The sequence below is a fragment of the Ursus arctos genome, unplaced genomic scaffold (assembly GCF_023065955.2).
Source record: "Ursus arctos isolate Adak ecotype North America unplaced genomic scaffold, UrsArc2.0 scaffold_36, whole genome shotgun sequence".
NCBI lineage: Eukaryota > Metazoa > Chordata > Mammalia > Carnivora > Ursidae > Ursus > Ursus arctos.
In genome coordinates this window covers 15,849,145-15,858,117 of record NW_026623050.1, presented here as the reverse complement: position 1 = coordinate 15,858,117, position 8,973 = coordinate 15,849,145, and positions in this window count along the sequence as shown.

Here is an 8,973-nt window from a genome sequence, read left to right as displayed (position 1 = left end):
ACCCTGAGATCAACACCTGAGCTGAGATCAAGAGTCGGGTGCTTAACCGACTGAGCCACCAGGCACCCCTGGAAACTGATCTTTTGCTGGTTGTATGAGTTTTAAATATCTTCTCCCACTGTCTGTTTTTTAAAATTTGTGTATATGGTCTTGAGTAGTACATATTTACTGGATGTCTGCGATACGCGATTCTCAATGCCGGGCTGAGGGAGAATCCCAAGTCTGATAGGACTCTAACACTCAAGGAGATTCTAACTAAAGGTGGGATGAAATTTTAATTTATAATTTGCTCCTTTTTCTTTTTAGTTCAATACGATTTCCTTTTTATAAAGTATACAAGAAGGGAAAGATTTAAGAGATGTAATATATTACCTAAGATAATTTTTTTTTCAATTCTTGCTCTAACTTTTGATATTTTATATCATTTATATTTTATATATTTATATTTGGATATTTTATGGTTGTCTATTTCAAATTATATTTGAAAGGACAATGAGTGTTTGAATTATTGCACATGATGTTTAATAAAGTCTTTGAGAGCATTGAACAGAGCCTCCAAAAATTAGGATTTCACTAGCCTCCTACTCCTAGAGGTCTGGGGTCTTAAGAGTCACAGATAACAAAATTGAGTGACATCTTGGTGTGAAGGAAAGAACACGAGTATTGCATCCGGTAGTGCTGGGTTCAAATTTTGACCCTATTATTATTATTGTGTGTAATTTTAGCCAAACATTTTAATTACCTTGAGATGCATTTTCTCTAGAATGAGCTAGAAGAGGACTTTCCCAGGTGGTTTTGAAGACTGAATCCAATAGTGTGTATGAAAACCACAAGGCATAGTGGTCAGTACTTGGTAAACATTTGTTAACTCTACTTTGAGGAACTATGTAGAAGAGGCAGCACTCTATTGATTTCCCTCTCCCTCTGGACAAAAAGGTGTGATCTTCCGCTGTCCTAAGGCAGTACTTGTTATCAACTCTATCCTGACGCTACTTTCCCAAGTGAACTCCTAAGCCTGATTACTCTTGCAGCTGGCTCCTGTCTGAAAGAAGGTGGACTTCCTTCCTCCCCACCATAAGCCCCTTGTAGACCAGCCCCAGATCACATCTGGACCCAGTGCTTATTTAGGGGGCAAAATACAATGTTATATGTCAATTATATCTATAAAGCTGGGGAAGAAAGAGGTGACAGGGATTGAAATCATAATAAACATGAGATAGCTGCCTCTATTTCTTACCAAAACCAGTCACTGTAGCAAACCATCACATAGCACTTGTCTGTTCTGAGCCCTTTCCAGATAGTAGCTCGTATATGTCTAACATGACTTCCCCTTACTCAGCCGTCCGGATATACCGCCCAGGTAGTCTCTTCTAATTGCTCTGATTTCTTTTTCCACAACACCACACTCAAACTAGATCTTTGCTTTTTCTTCATCATCATTTTGAAAGATATGTGCAAAAATTAGACTACAAGGATGTTCACTGCTGCATAACTTGCAACAGTAAAATACTAGGAACAACCTAAATGCTCAAAATAGGGATTGCCTGAATTATGGCTGTTAAAAAAGATGCTGTAACATTTCTCCGAAGAAAACCTACAAATGGACAACAGACACATGAAAAAATGCTCAACAGCCCTCAGCATCAGGGAAATACAAATCAAAACCACAATGAGATACCACCTCACACCTGTCACCTGTCAGAATGGCTAAACTTAACAAAACAGGAAACAACAAATGTTGGTGAGGATTCAGAGAAAGGGAAACCCTCTTACACTGTTGGTGGGAATGCAAGCTGGTGCAGCCACTTTAGAAAACAGTATGGAGGTTCCTCAAGAAGTTAAAAATAGAGCTACCCTATGACCCAGCATTTGCACTACTAGGTATTTATGCAAAAGATACAAAAATACGGATTTGAGGGGATACATGCACCCCAATGTTGGTAACAGCAGTATCAGCAATAGCCAATTTATGGAAAGAGACCACATGTCCATCGACTGATGAATAGATAAAGAAGATGTGGTGTACGTATATATATATTATGAGGAATGAAATCTTGCCATGTGCAATGACGTGGTTGGAGCTTAAGTATATTATACTAAACTGAAGAAGTCAGAGGAAGGCAAATACCATAGGATTTCACTTACATGTGGAATTTAAAAAACAAAACAGATGGGGAAGGGAAGGAAAAATAAAATAAGATAAAATCAGAGAGGGAGGCAAACCATAAGAGATTCTTAACTCTAGGAAACAAATGGAGGGTTGCTGGAGGGGAGCTGGGCAGGGGGCTGGGGTAATGGGTGGTGGGCATTACGGAGGGCACTTGTGATGAGCACTGGGTGTTACATACAAGTGATGAATCACTAAATTCTACTCCCGAGACTAATACTACACTCTATGTTAACTAACTTGAATTTAAATAAAATATTGGAAGAAAAAAAAAAGATGCTCTAAAAATATCACTGATAGCCAAAGATGGTCAATATATATATAGTTAAGTAAACACTTCAGGTTTATAAAACATGATACATTTGGTATACTCAGGCTGGTATGCTAACTTATGGGTATGAAACAGTAATCTTTTTTTCAACATGGTGTATATACATGTATAGTTTAACACCCAGGTTACATAACAGATTCTCAGACTTCCAGAAGCAATGTCTCTGCCCACCCCCCACAATATGCTTCTGAGCTTTCTGACTTTGTGATAATCATTTCCTTGCTTTTCCTGTATATTTTTAGCACATGTGTGTCACCTCTAAGCAATCGTTTTATCTCTTTCTGAACTTTACTTAAATGGAAACATTCTTTGGTAATTTGCTTATTTGACTCAACATCATGTTTGAGATTTACCCGTGTTGTTGCTTATACCTCTGGCTCAGTTTCATTGCTGTGGGGTGTTGCCCTGTGTGATATCGACCATGTGCCCCTTCTAAGATTCTAAGTTATTTCCAGCTTTTGGTTATTACAAACAGTGCTACCATAATCTTGTGCCTATTACTGCACATGTAAGTTTTTTTTAAAAGATTCTATTTATTTATTTACTTATTTACTTATTTATCAGAAGGAGAGAGAGAGAACAGCAGGAGCAGCAGGCAGAGGGAGAAGCAGGCTCCCAGCTGAGCAAGGAGCCGGATGTGGGACTCGATCCCAGAACCCTGGGATCATGACCTGAGCCGAGGGCAGACATTTAACGGGCTGAGCCACCCAAGCGTCCCTGCACACGTACATTTTAATGCCCGCTTAAAATGGTTTACGTCCCCATCCTTGATCGCACACCCCAACCAAACCCCCCCATCAAATCCAGTCTTTCACCTGACTCTCTTTTCCTCAACCCCCGCCAGTGTGCACATGTTTTTGGAAATTCCCCCAGAGTATGCTCTAGTTTCATATTCCATAAATCTGTGCTGGTGATCCCTTACCTCCTGCTGGCCCCGAAGTGCTGAGTGCTTTAGATGACATCCTGTGGCCAGGTTTTTCTTCTTGTAGGCTGTTCTCCTCTCTTGCCCTCCATAAGCCCTTCTCTCTTTCCCACCACACAGCTGAAATCAAGCTGTAACTTGTATAACAAGATTTTTCTGGAAGCTAGGGGTTTCGGAAGAAAAGCACAATGTAGGGAGAGAGGGAGAGAGAGTGGGGGTGGGGAGAGGGAGATGGACAGAGACAGGGAGACAGAGATAGTGAGACAAGGAAACACGGAGAGAAAACTTCTCATTGCTACCAGATGTGGCCCCAGTTGTATCTAACCCGTGGTTGTGCTCCACCCCTCCAACCCCAGCCCCAGGAATTCTAGATCTGCTGTCCTGTGTAGCCAGTCCGGCTCCCCACACTGGGAGCATGTCCCTTGAGCAAGCCAACAACATCTGGACCCATGTTCAACGCCCTCTAGTCTAAAACCTATGTCCCTGAATCCTCATTTCCTTTCTTCAGGAGAATTCCCACTGCATCCAGGGATTACCTCATCCTCAACCCCCAGGGGTGGGTTTGCTTCCCCAGGGCAATTTCGTCCAACAGTTCAGTCGCTTCAGATTCCCCAAAGTCTGGTTGCTCAGTCTCTAAAACTCCGAGGGTGGCATAACCAGGATCACCCTGAAGCGAGTTGGACCCAGGCCAGTCTGGTTCTTTCCCATCTTTCCCTCCAGTGTGAGGTGGAATGGAGGCTGCTCCAGTCCTCTCTTTCCTGCAATTCCCAGAGGCCTCCACTCTAACTTTCCCTGTGGACCATGGGTGACTCTTTGAATATTAACACATTCAAGAGCAAATCGGCTATGCCTAGTCTTCTGGAGGTCCAAATCTAGACACGGGGAGGATTTATTTCTCTCAGACGATCGGCAGACTTTTTCCATTGGAGTCTGACTTTTGCAATCTCTCCCACTTTTACTCAGGAAATGCTCAAATCCATTTCTGCTGGTCTTCATTGTTCTTGGTGCAACTAAATGGCACATCTGAGTAATCATGCAACAAAGGGTTGAGTTGTGGGAAGCCAATTTGACCTCCACTTTCTAGAAATAACAGTTCTTGCCCTTGTCCCCGCCCTCCTTCCCATTCTCTACCCTCTACCTCCAACCAGGATTTTAAAAATTTCCATTCAACTAGTATTGGTTGAATTTATGATTTTTGAATTCTGAGCCATAGTTAGGGTATCTTCTTCACTTTGAGGTTGAGGAGCAGACCTCCTGAATTTTCTCTGAGGAATTTTCATCTTAATTTTTTTTAACAGCTTTATTTAGCTATGATTTATGGCGTCTAAATGGGGTATCTCCTGATCAGATGAGGGCCCTCAAACGTGGGGTGACGATCTGGGGGAAGCCCGGGGGGGTGGGGGGGAAAGGGGCAGGTAGTGGAAGAACTCACTGGAGATAGAACAAAGGAGAAGTTTACTGAATACACTGCAAGAGAGCGGGGACAGTCCAGGAGAGGCTGTCTGCAACTGAGGCAGAGGGCAGGGGCTGCTTGTTAAGAGGGAGCGTGAGGATGTATGGGGATGTATGGAATTTCCCCCTTTTTGGTAATTGTGCCTAGTAGTAAGTAGCCCATTGGTCAGTTAGGGCTTATGGAGATTTCGAGGTGGGTCAGCTGACCAGCCCGTCTGTATTCAGCCAGGGGGTCCTTGAGGGCCCTTTCCACATTCCATCGCTCAAGCCTGTTTGCCAAAAGTGGCCTCTACATAACTGATATACCAAAAATTGCACATATTTAATGCATATAATTTGATGAGTTTGGACATATGCCTACATCTATGAAGCCCTTACCTTGATTATGGTGATGGTTTCATGTAAATATATGCTTTTATTTTTCTAATTTAAATCTTTGATTTAAAAAAATAATCTAAGTTTTTGGTGTGAGGGATCCAACCTACTTTCTTCCAGAAGGCTCTCCTTGTTCCTATTTATTAAATAGTTCATCTTTTTCCTTCTGATCTGAGATGCCATTTTTATTATTGCTAAATTCCTGTATGCATTTGAATTTATTTTTCCTTTTGTCTGTTCATACATCAGTTTCTCATTCTTTTAATTATTGAGGATTCATAATATATTTTAATACCTTCTTGGTAAGAACAGAACCGGCTAGTTACTTTTCTTTTACAGAGTTTTCCTTACTCTCTTAGTTTATTTTTCCTTGTGAATGATGAAAGTAGCTAATGAAATCCAAAGAGAACGCCCAAAATGCTTGCTGGGGTTTTCACTGGGATTGTGTTAGATTTATAAAGTAACTTAGGAAAAATGGTATCTTTGTGATGGCGAGTCTTTACTCTGAGGATGTGGTATGTCTTTCCATTTATATGGGTCTTTTATATTGTTCAGTGGCAATTTAAAAAAAGTTTATTATGTTCAAGGAAATAGTACTCAAGATGAAAAGATTTGGTAAGAAATTAAAAACTGTAAAAAAAGAACCAGATGAAAATTTTACAACTGAAAAAATACAATAACATGTTAAGAAATCAATACCCAGGTTTATTATTATATTAGATACACCTGAAGAGAGAACTCAAAGATAGAGCAGAAAAAATTTCCATCTGAAAGTCAGAGAGATGGGGCGCCTGGGTGGCACAGCGGTTTAGCGTCTGCCTTCAGCTCAGGGCGTGATCCCGGCGTTGTGGGATCGAGCCCCACATCAGGCTCTTCTGCTATGAGCCTGCTTCTTTCTCTCCCACTCCCCCTGCTTGTGTTCCCTCTCTCGCTGGCTGTCTCTATCTCTGTCGAATAAATAAATAAAATATTTTTTAAAAAAAGAAAGAGAGATAAGGAGATGGAAAATAAAGAAAAGAATATTATATATATAACATATATCTATGTAATTTATATAACTTCTATAACATATATAATACACACATAAATACTATATATGTTACATATATGAGGTAATGTAACAAAGTTTAACATAGCGTGATTGGAGTGACAGAAGGATGGAAGAGAGATAATGGACAGACACAACACTTGAAGAGAAAATAACAAACTTTCCTATTTAAAATGCCTAACCTGGGGCTTGGTACTTTTTATATGCTATATAAATGTCAGCGATTATCACTGTCAGTATTACTTCCACCCCTGGTCCCACAAAAGATTTATACAAGTATTGGCAATACTGCTGGAGTCCAAATCCACTAGGCCATTTTTTCCCCCAAAGACCTTATATTCCTCAGGCATGCTTGTTCTTTTTCATCTATTTTTTTTTAATCAACAGCTTTTTTGAGGTGTAATTCCCATACTATAAAATCCCCCATTTAAAATGAGTAATTCAGTGCTTTTCATATATTCACAGAGTTGTGCAACCATCACAAGAATCCATTTTAAAACATTTTCTTCCCCCCAAAGAACTCTGCTTCCCTTAGCTGTCAACCTCTGACACCTTCCCCTCGCCCCAGCTCCTGGTAACCAGTCACCTGCTTTCTGTTTCTACAGGTCTGACTATTCTGGACATTTCATATGAAGAGAATCATACAATACGTGGTCTTCTGTGACTGGCTTCTTTCACTGAGCGTGTTTTCAAGGTTCATCCGTGTTGTATCATGGATCAGTGCTTCATTCCTTTTTCCTGTGGAATAATAGTCTGTTGTATGGGTATACCACATTTTACTTATCCATTCATCTGTGGATGGGCATTTGGGGTATCTCCATTTTTTTGGCTATTATGAATAATGTTGCTATGAAGAACATGTCTGAATTTTTGTGTGGACATAAATTTTCTTAAGTGTATACCTAGTAGTGGAATTGTTGATTCATAAAGGAACTTCATGTTTAGCTTTTTGAAGAACTGTTTTCCAAAATGGCTACATCATTTTTATGTTCCCATCAGCAATGTATGAGGGTTCTAATTTCTCCACACCTCACCAACATCTGTTATTATCTGTCTTCTTTTTTTTTCTTTTTAAAGTAACCTCTACACCCATTGTGGTGCTTGAACTCAGCACCCCGAGATCAAGAGTCGCATGCTCTACTGACTGAGCCAGCCAGGTGTCCCATTTGTCCTTTTTTTTTTTTTTTTTTAAAGATTTTATTTATTTATTCGACAGAGATAGAGACAGCCAGCGAGAGAGGGAACACAAGCAGGGGGAGTGGGAGAGGAAGAAGCAGGCTCATAGCAGAGGAGCCTGATGTGGGGCTCGATCCCAGAACGCTGGGATCACGCCCTGAGCCGAAGGCAGACGCTTAACCGCTGTGCCACCCAGGCGCCCCCCATTTGTCCTTTTGATCAGCCATCCTAGTGGGTTGTGAAGTGATATCTCACTGGAAATTTTTCAGTAGCAATTTAAAGAAAGCTTTTATTTCAAAATAGTTATAAATCCAGAAGAAGTTGCACAAATAGTGCGGAATCCTTGAATCACTCTGTTACCAGCTTCTCCCAATGATAGTATTTTCCATAACTTTAGTGAAACGTCAAAACTAGGAAATTGGCATCAGTACAATACTGTTAATTAGGCCTCATTCAGATATCACCAGTTTTAAGACGCACTCTGTTATGGACTGTGTGTTCAGATTCATAGGCCGAAGCCCAACACCCAAAGTGATAGTATTAGGAGAGAATTAGGTTTAGGTTAAGCTGTGGAGCGTGGGCCTTCATGAAGGGATTAGGGTCTCATAAGAAGAGGAGGAGACTAGAGCTCTCTTTCCTCCTCATGTGAGGATACAAACCAGGGACAGCCTTCTCAGACACAGAATCTGTTGACACAAAGGGATTGTCAGGTAGGCAGTTGGATAAGAGATTTTGGAGCTCAGAAACTGGGAGAGCCTCATGATATAAATTTAACACGGGCTTTGTATCTATGTGGCTGTCACATAGGTAACATTTAAGCCACAAAAATGGATAAGGCCACCTAGGGAGAAAGATGAAGCAGGGTAATGCCCTGAAGCATGCCAACAACTACAGCCTGATCGGAGGGGGCTGACAGCAGAGAGGTGGAAGGGAGAGTGTGACAGGCCATTTCCTGGAAGCCCAGAGAGGCTGTATGCCTCCAGGACCAGGCAGTAGTGGCTGTCGGATACCATCGAGAGGACAAGAAACGTGAAGACCAGAAAGAAGAAAACCCGATTCTATTTGGCAGTTTGAAAACATTTGATCACTTAAAAAAAAAGATTTATTTATTTATTTATTTGAGAGAGAGAGAGTGAGAGAGAGCGAGCACCGGGCAGGGGGTGGGGGGCAGAGGCAGAGAGGCGGAGGGAGAGATCTCTGCAGCAGATTCCACGCTAAGCCCACAGCCCCGGTGACCTGCGGCTCCATCTCACGACCCTGAGCCCAAACCAGGAGTCCGGTGCCTAACCGACGGAACCACCCAGGCGCCCCGCTCTTTTCCTAACCTTCCTTGAGCTTCGTTAATGTCAGGTTATTGACCGACGGCACCCCCCCCCCCCCGCCCCCGCGCCTTCTCCACAGAAATCTCGAGTAAAAGGCGACAGGTTTATGCCTTCTGAAGAGAAACCAGAGCCATGCATTTGATCTCTTTTTCCTCAGAAAGAAGCTCCCAGGGTCGTGCA